Consider the following 12,665-nt stretch of genomic DNA (forward strand, 5'->3'; position numbering starts at 1 on the left):
GAGCAAAAAAGTCTGCTGGGTTTTATCGGTTGGAAAGGCATTGAGCAGAGTCTCGAAAACTGTGTCGGTTTAATTGGACCAATTGAAATCTGTCACACTAATTTCACATACTTGCCTTACTTTTGTCAAAAACTGAAATAACTGATACATTTATTTGTCAATCCATGAGTTCTATTTTGTCAACATGACACCAGGATTCCTAATCTGCAATGCAAGAAATCAGGGATACCAACCCTTTGAATCAATCACTTTTTTGATGATTTGATTTGATTTCTGTAAGGGAAAAAAAGGATCCATTTTTATTTCATTTTTATGTTAATGTTCTTAAATACAGTATATTGTTAGAATATCTTATACATTTTATGTTTAGATTTACATTGCTCTGTGTGTGTGTGTGTGTGTGTGTGTGTGTGTGTGTGTGTCTTTTCATCCTGCCTCATTCATAACAACTACTTATCAACTAATAGGAAACGATTAATGACCCAAAAAGATTAATCAACTGACAGTCCTAGTATTTGTAATGCATAATGATGTAATATATATATCTATATATCTATATCTATATCTATATCTATATCTATATCTATATATCTATCTATCTATCTATCTATCTATCTATCTATCTATCTATCTATATATATATATATATATATATATATATATATATATATATATATAATCAATAGGTACTGTTCTAGCAAGTCCAGATAAGAGATAACAAAACAGATGACTTCATAGAGAATTGAATTTATTTAGAACAACCAACACATTATACATCCTAGTTTGAAATATCAACATTTACATTTAAAAAAGGTACAAAAGATTTAAATGTAAAATAAATTGAAAGATCTACAAGTCAAGCTATAAATGTATTTCTAAAAGTGAGGTTTAAAGTTGCATTTCTTTCCACTTTAAAGTTAAATGGAAAACAAAAACAGAAACAAGAAGGTTCACTCGTTTCCAGCAGTCTATTGATGAGGATCATCAACCACCATAGCCACTGGAAAGATAACCTAAACTGAGATCCACTGCATACATGTGTTCACTTGCTTATGACATTAATTGAACTGATTTTAGGGTATCACAGGCTTTCAACACTATGTTCATTCTGCCCATTCTTACACACTAAACTACACTATATTAAAGGAAGCTGTATGCCTAGGAGAGTGTCTCACTGGTTCATTAGAATTCATTTTTATAAATAAATACATTTTTAAACATTCAGGTATATATATATATATATCTTTAAATACTAATTCACTCAATTCATAAAAAGTATAGATTTCATTTGAAATAATAAGCCTTCATTTCATGATGGCTTAGACTTTAAATTCTGTAAATGTTCCTTCTCCAACTCATACAAAAGGCTCTTTTGCATTCCATTGTGAACAAATTTGTTCATGTTTTATCCAAATACAACTGTTTTAGAGAAGAAACAAGCATAGATACCACAACTGCTCCCATCTGTCTGTTTCTGGAAATTTGGACACCGATGATAGAACACATACTACAGTATGACATCCACAAGTAAGCCATTCAATGCCAAATACTGCAGAGTAAAGTATCTTTGTAATAGGTGAAGAATCACCACTAAATCCCTTTCATACTGTTTCAATGAATCCATAATTTTGACAACTAAAGTTATATTTGTACCCCTGCTTGTTTTGCTAAGACATCACTTTACTAACCTGCATTCTAGAAGTGGTGCTGAGTAGAGTGGTACCAGAGATTAATTGAAATGATTTAAAGATATTTCTGTACAGTCCATTATATGTGTCCTATGCAGTTCAGACACTGTACTTTGAGCTGATGGCCCCAGTAAAGAGCCAGCAACATTTGCTAAAACATCGCTTTAGACTCAAACTCACTTGATCCATATTCTAAAAATGTTGCAGAGTAGTGGTATCAAAGATGAATTGAAATGATTGAAAAATATTTCTGTACAGTCTGGTTTATACAAATATAAAATAATAGGCATGTGTAAAACTACATATAATTGCACGAATATGTTAAAATAAGATTCAGATTTCCATTAATTTCCATTAAGTTATTTTGAAGTCACGAAAACGGCAAAAAGTGAAACCAGAAGTCTTAATGGAGTTAGATGGAGCTTATTGGAGTTCAACCAGCCAGGATCTGGTCAATATGTAGGAATAAATGGAGTTAGAAAGAGTATTTTCACAGAAATTATCTGGAAAAGTGGTTACAGCTCCCAAAACAGTCACTTAATCGGATTTCTTTCTACAGAGAATCAAACAGGTGAAGCACTCTGCATCTCCTGTTCTTGTTTCTCTTGTTTCCTTTCGCCAAGCAACCAGCCATTGGAGCAGCTGACAGACATGTTCCATCTCAAAACACAGTCAACAGTTTCCATTCAGGTGCCCCAGTTAGCATGGTAGAGTGAATATACAGTACCTATTTCCAAGCACAAGGCGAGCATTCTGCTGGAAAATCACTGGAGTTAACATAGCTCTCCTGACAGCCCAGTTTCCATTTCAATCCATAAAAATAGTGCCATAATTGCTCAGAAACATAGGTTGTTATATATACTATTCAGCATAAGGTTTTGGTTTCCTAGACCCAGATTAAGCCTAGTCCTGGATTTAGAGCTCTAAGTAGTGACACTAGCAACATACAGGTGTATGCTTGAGAAAAACATCAATACTCTGGTAAATCTGTGTGTGTGTGTGTGTGTGTGTGTATGTGTATGTGTGTGTGTGTGTGTGTGTGTGTGTGTGTGTGTGTGTGTGTGTGTGTGTGTGTGTGTGTGTGTGTGAAGATAGAGACACTGACATATGATACCTCTGCCCTGCAGTTCATTAATGCAGTCATTAATAAAATATGGAAACCAAACTTTTTTTTTTCTCCAAACTTTTTTTTTACTGGCTACATAACTTTATGAAGGGGTAAAAGAAATAAAAAGAGGGGAGAGGGGAAGGGGACACCTCCACACTACATCATGCCAGGAAGAATGCCCATTCTACCCAAAATCCCATGCTCCTGGTAACAGAGCCAATTAGACAACTCAAAATAATATGTATACTGAGTGCCATAATACAAGCCCCACACTGTCTCACGTCAGATAGTGCGACTCCACCAATTGCTTGATGCCACCAATATGAGCAAGATACACCTGTTTAACAGTGCCAGAGTCTTATGTGCTTAAGCTAAGGAATCTGTTGTCCTGCTGTAACTCTAATCAATGCATTCTCTCAGCTCATCATCTGAGCTCAAGCCTTCTCTTGGGAATACACCATCACACTCTTTCTACCAGTTACAACTGGGTAAGGATTTGGGAATCCCATGTGTTGATTCTCTGCTTTGGATTGTTCTAGAATGGACAGTCCAGATTTGTATTGTGCAATTATAGTTTTAGCTGGGTTGTCACAAATCTTAAATAGGAATGAGAAAATGTGTCGGTTGGCATGAGTTTTTGGCATTTGGCATGCAAATACTGGACTGTAAATGATTAAGAATGCTTTTGAATTGCCTAGAGTTATCACCACTATCTTTTCTTTACTTGCATATAAAGTCCAACTCACTTACTTCCTGAAACGCGATGAAACCCACAAACACACTGCAGATGGCCATGCTCCCTTTTTGCCTCATTGAGATAACATGGGACACTACTGCTAGTCACCAACTTGTCCCTATTTGCTCGTATCTTTTCAAAATCTACTCAAAATCTACTACTACAATCTCAAGCACTGTGCACAGTAGTAAAAGACGATGTCATAGAGAGGGATATGCGAATGCAGATGTCTTTGCTGTGCATGAATATTGAATGGAAGAATGCTGGTGAGGGTAAAACCATTGGTGTAGAATGTACAGTAGTAGTAGCAGTTATGAGTGCACTTAGCTCTGGCAATCAGAAGGTATGATGGAAGGATGAAAGTATGGTGGCATGGATTGGTAGAAAGAAGGCAAGATGGAGGCACCAGTGGTGGTAATGGCCTGGGGGGAGCACACAGTAACCATTGAGAACTTGTTGGTATTAATACTTTAATTTCAACATTCAATTGCTTTCCAATTTCCTTGGACTGAATGCATTATATTCTCACCACTGGTTAGGATTAATAGATGGGTCATTGAAGAAAAGTAAGAAGGTATTATGGATATATGGATGAATGACCATAAGATTATAGTTGGCTGGTTTATTTTATTAAAAAACATTCTACAATGAAAATGTGATTTAGTAGATAGGCTTTTCTGTGTCCAGGAGACTGATCATATAGGCTATCTATATATCTATATATCTATCTATATATATATATATCTATAGTGGGTAATTGTTAAGAGTTTAGATGGAGAAGGAGATGAATAGCTGTGAAGTTGGATATGCAGCATCCTTCTCTCTGCCTTCACAGCTCTCAAACTTGAAGAGAATAGAAAAATAAAAGATTTATAGTTTAAGAATGAATGGTATCTGGCTGAATCTAGTCCACTAATTAGAATACTCATCACATCAACTGACCAAACTAGCCAGATTCACCTGGAACCCTTTTCAAAGTCTGTAGTTGATACTAGTGAATTCATGTAGTGAATAGACTACTGCAGCAAATGAAGTACTGTGGTGTATACACTGGTGAAAAAAACAAGAGTTATGATAGTTATAAGTATAAATAGTTATAAGTATAAAACAATCTTTGGTAACTGTGATGTCGGTCTAAATATTATCAGTTTGTCAATAGGTGGAAAACTTGACAGGTTTGGATCTGGTTTGAGCAGGCAGTTTGAACATGTACATTAGAGACAAACACAAAGGGTAGTGAGGTTCAGATTTAATAAATCACTGTTGCACAACGCAATTCAGCCACGTGAGTGGGCCACTCCACTGTGCCCTGTGACTGTTGCTTCCTCACAACATCATCATAATGAACAACATCCTGCCTGTCTGAGATCCTTTGGCAAGTCTTTTCAACCCATCACAAAGCAATAATATCTGACGCTTGCACTGTTCAACACCCGATCTATAAACAACAAGAGTCTCCTCAACAAATTCATCACTGAAAACAAGCTTGATTTCCTCTGTCTAACTGAATATTTTCCCCTGAACCAGACTAGGCTACACATGAGGGTTATGCTTACATGGACAAACCACGCCCAGAGGGCCATGGTGGTGGAATTGCCATATTACATTGACAGTGATATAAAGTGATAGTGATAGAAAGTGATATAAAAATCTGTCTCATATTCTTCATAGCCTCGCCTTCAAACTGCCTGGGCCTAAACCTCTCGTTACAGCTGCAATCTACCCCCCCTGTCTCATTGAACATGCTGAGGCTTACAAACAACACCAGCGGCTGTACAAAGACACTCTCCAATGTGCCCACTCAATAAGTCTGGTTGTAGTAATCCCAGAGTACTGTTCTCCACAATAAACAAACTCCTCAAACCCGTGGACAATCTCTCCCACTCATTCACTGTTGACAAATACAACTTGTTTTTATCATTCTTTCAAACCAAGGTCGACAAAATCTACAGCCAACTGGTCACCTCCTCTGCCTCACCTTCTCCAGTTTCTCTGAAATCACCATCTCTACCTTGCTACAGTGGCTGCAGGCATAAAAACCTGTGAACTGTTAGTCAGACTTAGGATAGACGTGTACTTTCACATGTTGCATAAAATGACTACTGAAGTACTACACTTACCTAGGAAAAGTAAGACAAAAACATGGCCGCCAATAAGTGAATTAGTGTTAGCAATTGAACATTTCATAATTATGCAACGACTATCAAATATAGCACATGAGCTGGCAAATCTTTTAATAAAACCGCAAAGATATGACATATTAGGTTAGCTAGCTATTGTTTTCCAAACTAAATGAGCCTCCCATTTAGATTTGGAAAGGCAAACTTGCTAGCTATATAGGTACATTTGCTAGCTTGCCAGCTATCTGTGCCCTATCTAGCTAGTCAGCTAGCAAGTTGCCAAATTTGCCAATAAACAAATTAGGCATATTTGCAATATTAATGGTTAGACAGGTTTTTTTAATAACTAGTCAGCTGTTGCCATGGCAACATAGGTCATACAAATTAAATTTAGCTGGGGGGTAGGCAGTCTAACTTTTGGGGATTAAAGTAAGTCAGCCTTAATATTTATGCAATATAACTGAAATTAGACTAGTGGGTAAGTGAAATTAGACTAGTCTTACAGATAAATTAAGATTGGGCTAGGCCTATAGACCAGTCTTAACTACGTTTATGCAACTGGCCCCTGACTTTTGATCCCAACAACATCCCTTCACAGCTCTCAAACTTGAAGAGAATAGAAAAATAAAAGATTTATAGTTTAAGAATGAAAGGTATCTGGCTGAATCTAGTCCACTAATTAGAATACTCATCACATCAACTGACCAAACTAGCCAGATTCACCTGGAACCCTTTTCAAAGTCTGTAGTTGATACTAGTGAATTCATGTAGTGAATAGACTACTGCAGCAAATGAAGTACTGTGGTGTATACACTGGTGAAAAAAACAAGAGTTATGATAGTTATAAGTATAAATAGTTATAAGTATAAAACAATCTTTGGTAACTGTGATGTCGGTCTAAATACTGAAACAGCGCTCCTAAAAGTCACAAGTAGCGCATTTCCACTAGAGACCGAGTTCCACTGCAGACTTTTTTTAGGTTCAAGCACCAGTGTTTCTTTTGTTGCGTTGTGTTTTCACCACCCAGGGTAATTCTAAGGACTTCGGAAGAGCAAGGAGGAGCAACTATTGACATTGTCAGAAATGTGCTTCCTGACGTGTTTCACCATCAAACTAGCATGGCTAACCGTAGCTAAAACAATAAATCTGTTGACAAGTTTTTCTCCAGCAAATATCTCCGGACTTTGGAACTAGCAAAGGAGTTGTGTGGTTAAATGTGCAGCATTTATTTAGTTTGCAAATGTACACGAAAACAAGCATAGATTGTTCAGTTAGCCAGCCAGCTGAGCCAGTCACATTTCCCATGAAATTAAATGGGTGCTTACCCGCAGCTGAGCAAACTTAATAGTGCATATAAATGGTTCTAACGTGACTACAAACCAAAGTAACTACTTTATATTGTGTGCTCATGCTTGTGGCCACCCCCTGGCCTGGTGAAACATAACAGGTAGCTGTCCCATAGACTAGCCTAGCCAAACAATGGGAGGGTGCAATACACATCGCACACCTACCCTCAAACCCTGCCCAAGTCCTCAAAAGTCCCCAAAATCTCCCCAGGTTTCCACGTAAGGTAGGACCTTTGTTTTTTTGGGGGGGGGCCGTTCTCTGTGATGGAAACACAAAAGTCTGAGGCTTTGGGCCGAGAACCAGTGCCAAAAGTGACAGTGGATAAGTGCCTTGATATAATATATGCCATTTAGCTGACGCTTTTATCCAAAGCGACTTAGCGTAAGTAAGTGAGTGCATACATTTTTCAGTATATATATATATGATCTTCTGCTCTCCTCTATCCCTCAGCATCCTCATCCTCTTTTGACACCATAATCCATCCTTATCACATGCCTTGAGATCTGCCTCTGCATGACCAGCACTGCCCTGAACTGGTTTTATAACCTACCTCTCGAACAGAAAGCATGACATTTCCATCAACACGACACGTCAGACACAGCCCTTGTCACCCAAGGAGTACCTCAAGGTTCAGTGCTTGGTCGTCTCCTCTTCATCACATGCTCCCTCCTGGACAGATTATCAGTCGCCATGGCCTCTGGTTCCATTGCTACACTGATGACACTCAGCTTTACCTAACCACCAAAACAATTACTGCAGCCACCCATTCCACCCTAACACAGCCCTGTCCCGCTGACATCAAATCCTGGATGCAATGCAACTTCCTCAAACTGAACAGCAACAACTGTGAATTCACATTAATAGGCCCCAAATACCTCTCCCACTCTGTCCACAACTTCACCTTCAACATTGATGGCTGAGGTGTAAGAAAGTGGTTACAGCCATGTGTTTGATGTGAGGTACGAATGAGAGTGGAGTCCAGGATGACACCAAAGTTATGAACCGAGGTGAATGTAGGGACTCCACTCTCATTCGTACCTCACATCAAACACACATGGCTGTAACCACTTTCTTACACCTCAGGAATGTTGCTCATCTCGGTGATGAGACTCTCAATGATGAGACTCTCATCCATGCATTTATAACATCCAGACTGGACTATTGCAACAGTGTTCTCTTTGGCAGCGCCAACAAAATACCCAACAGACTCCAATACGTACAAAGCCTGTTTGCTTACCAGAACCCGCTCCAGTGATCACATCCCTCCAGTCCTCCAAAACCACCACAGTCAGATTTAGAATCCAGATCAAGATTTTCCTCACCACCTACAAGGCCCCCAACAACATGGTACCCCCCCCCCTACCTCTCTGACCTCCTTCATCAACACACCCACACCTGCAGCCTACGACCAGCTGCTGCCTGTCTCCCTAGTCCCCATCACTAGGACTAAGCAGCAAACCCTGGGGGGACCGGGCCTTCTTTGCAGCCCTCACCCTTTGGAACACTCTCCTAAAACACATCAAGGAATCCAACACACTCTCCTCCTTAAGACTTTCCCTCGAAACCCATCTTTTTAAACTTGCTTTTAATGTCTAGTACCTTTCCCCCTGTCCTTGTTTATCAGTACCTGACTTTTTTGCAGTCTGTGCCTTTTGTTTTGTTTTCCTTTTATTATTGATGGTCTTCTCCATGGATGTAAAGTGTCTGTGAGTACTGACAAAAGCGCTATACAACATAAATGCATTATTACTTTTATGATTATGATTATGATTAGTAGTAGTAGTAGTATTGTTATTATTATTATAAATAGTCATAATAATAATAATAATAATAATAATAATAATAATAATAATGTAGTATCTACAGTACCAATACTGCCTGCTTAGACTCTGTTATATGCTAATAGCACATTATGATGCACATTTTTACACGATTGATTACATCTCAATGAGACTAACCTGGATAAATAAAGGTTAGATGAATACATTATATTTATCCATGGAGAATATTCAGCCTGACTGTAATGGTTAAATCAGTATCTGTAATACTAATCATTTAAGCATTTAATCATTTATTAATTTAAGCATTGTATAATGAAAACATGAAACATGTATTGGATAATTAGTGTTGTTGTGAAAGCATTGAACATGTAATGGGTGATTGTAACATCTCGTGCCCTTTGCTCTTATCCACGAGCAACCTTTGATCCGACCTGCGAGTCATCTTTTATGTCTTTCCAGTGGTCGCCCCTTTATTTGTGATTTGTTTATAACTTTAGGTAGAGATAGTGGAACTAACAGAAAGCAAAATAATGTACTTACTAGGTTATTAGTAGAAGTAGAAGCGTATATTTACTGCCCATCCGAATAAATACTAACATTCCTTACCTGTCTTTGAATGCTGCTGATAAGGGGCCAGCTGAAAAGACACAGATAGCTGTTACCAGGCACCAAGCAGGCACCATTGTCCTAAATCACCCCATGCATTTCACCAAGGCTGAATGACACCAAGGCTGAATGACACCAAGGCTGAATGACACCAAGGCTGAATGACACCAAGGCTGAATGACACCAAGGCTCAATGACACCAAGGCTGAATGACACCAAGGCTCAATGACAGATAATAGCGTGTGAAGAACCCGCCTTGATGTGAGGGAGGTTTGAAGGTATAAATATATATACTAGATTTCCACCACATGACTTACACTCAAGCCCGGCATATATATATAGTCAGATATAATTAGCTGTCAAACTTCACAATGAAAAGGCATTATGCAGGCACAAATAATCATAATGAATTTCCAATGACATTTGAAAATGCTGACCTTTTGTAGTGCGCAGAGAAACCTTTTGTAGAGTGTTGTGGTGTTGTGTCCTATTGCTGTATTTTGTATCCACCGCTCCGTTAATAAATCAGTCAATAATGAAAAGTGTATTTTTCATTGGGTCAAAAACATACTATATCACCTATCAGACACAGTGTACTAACCACAGTTTTCATCTTCAGTGAGAATATAGTTTATCTTTATTGTGTTTGTGTGTGCATCTTATTGCAGCTTTTCCATCCTAGTTTTTCCATCCTTTAGTGTTCTTCTCCATGACCAGTATGCCGTAGCCCTAGTTTGGCCATCTTCACTGGTGTCTTTCACTACAGCCTAAGGAGAGGCATGGGCTTTGCACACACACACACACACACACACACACACACACACACACACGCACCTCGGAACATGTCTAAATTTAGCCTCCTGAATGCTTCTTCCCCAGAGAATCAGGGCTCTTTGCTGCCTCCGCTCCTCCTAATATCTCATATCAGGGTGAGGAGGAGCTTAAATATATACATATACACAAACAAAGATAGGAATGTACATTCCTGTTTTAGATAGATACACAATCCGAAATCTGTCTACAAGGGATAGAACCATGATGGACTATGTATCTATTTTACGAGAGTCAGGAGGATCATACAGGATCTGTCTACCTGAGTGGGCTAAGCTACCGTATGTAAATTGCCTCTTTGAAACCCAAACCAAGACTAAATTCAGAGATACTAGCTATATACAGTACTGTGCAGTATGTGTCCCTAGCCAAGGTAAAGGCTTCTGCAGATAGATAGCAGTACAACACAACACTGTGGGTTTTGCTAAAACATTTCCTGCTGCAATATCCAATAAACACAAAAGATTTAAATTGATTAATAGGTCCTACAACATTCTTTGGGCATATCGTTACACTTCAAGGGAAAACTAAATGCATTATTTTCTGGTACATTTTTCAAACTGGCCTGGCTTGGTTGCCATGCCAATGAGAAGAGAGAGAGAGAGAGAGAGAGAGAGAGAGAGAGAGAGAGAGAGAGAGAGAGACACACACACACACACACACACACACACACACACACACACACACACACACATACACACACACACACACACACACACACACACACACAGGTAGAGAGAGACTACGTTTCCATTAAGCACAAACTGGATCTAACAGGTTTGATGCCACTTTGAAAAAAGTTGAAATAAACAGACGCACAAAAGTGCCTCTGGAGGTGCCACTGTGACAGATGACAGTTCCACAGCATGTCAGTAACCTATCAGTCAAGTATGGATGTCACTTCAGTCCTATCCAGAGAATCCTGTCACGTCAGCTTGGTCACCCAGTCATTCATGCTATGTTCGTTTGGTTCTTGGGAACTTGTAGCTCCCAGTTGGGAGTCATAACTCTAACATGAATGCATTTGAGTGTTTTTGAAGTGGGAACAACACTTAAACCAATGAGATTTCATTTGCAATTCATAATATACCTTAACAAACATACATTATACATAAATGTATGATTGTTAACAATTAAATATGTTGAGATTGTCCAGAAAGATGAATACTGTTGACATTTTGACCATTTGCTGTTGAAATCAACATCTGTTTTCTGACGAAAAGGTGAAAGGTTACAGTGGATACATCACAACTAGTAAACTTGGGTATCATCATACTGGTCCGAGTTTCCCACTTGGAACTCTGACTTGGAGGGTAATTCTAGTGGTATTCTAGTATCTCTGGGTTTCCTACAGCTGCCAAACGCATCAACACAACCCTGGCACTGAATAATGATGTCACACCAATTCTCACCCATTAGTGAGAGACCAATTAGAATTTTCAGAAGGTAGAAATCCACACTGTCAGATTGGTGCCACAGTTCACCAAGTCATGTAAATGAGAATGTTAATGCCAGAGGCAAGAATTATTACACACAGAGCAGGAAGAGGTTTGGTTGAGGGGGGGGGGGGGGGGGGGGGGGGGGGTGGACCTACGTGTTGCCAGACTGATGGAGAATCCAGACAGAGGTTTGCAATGACTAAACTTAGCAGCGAGTTGTGACACTGTGAGATTACAGTGTCAGGAAAGTGAAAAGCCTGTCTGGGGGCGGTGTCACTCTGTGGTGGTCCAAACAGGAGCATCTCTGGAGGGGATCTGGTAACATCAGGAGAATCAAGTGTCACAAACACATTGATTGGAAACATGCACAATATTGTGGTTGGTTATATACTGTAACATGTTTGTTCACAAACTATAAATTACTGTTTGATTATTTAGTTATATTGAATAAATTCACAGCTACTGTGGTGTAGAGAGCCAAGCTCAGCTGTTGTTCTAAGATAAATGTAACTGGACAGTGTTTTATTTATGGAGGTGAAGTCACACACTAATAAGGAAAGCCTGCAGAAATGTACATGCTGGTATGAGCCCCACCGCTAACAATGTTCCCAAAGGAAGAATACATCCATATATTCAAGTACTAATGGATACATGCACAGGATGCATGTGCCTAATGGTGCAATGAAGAGATTTTGTCTGACAATCCGACTGTAAATCTATCCTTTAGACATTATCATCATTCTTATTATTTCATTAAATTATCACTTTAAACCTTTGAAGTACCGACTATTCATTATTATTAGTGATGAACCCTTCATTCCAGATGTTTTATTCACAGTATAACATGGGTTGATTGATTCTTTCTCTTTGCCATATCTGATAACATTTCCTAACATTTAGGTTTTGTAAAAGACTGATATGAACCAGTCTCAACATTTACTACCTCTGCTTTGATTTGTATTTACACTTCTATCTGACGTTTACCAGACTCTCTGGATCTGGAGAGTGA

Source organism: Argentina silus (assembly GCF_951799395.1).
Source record: "Argentina silus genome assembly, chromosome: X".
Classification (NCBI taxonomy): Eukaryota; Metazoa; Chordata; class Actinopteri; order Argentiniformes; family Argentinidae; genus Argentina; species Argentina silus.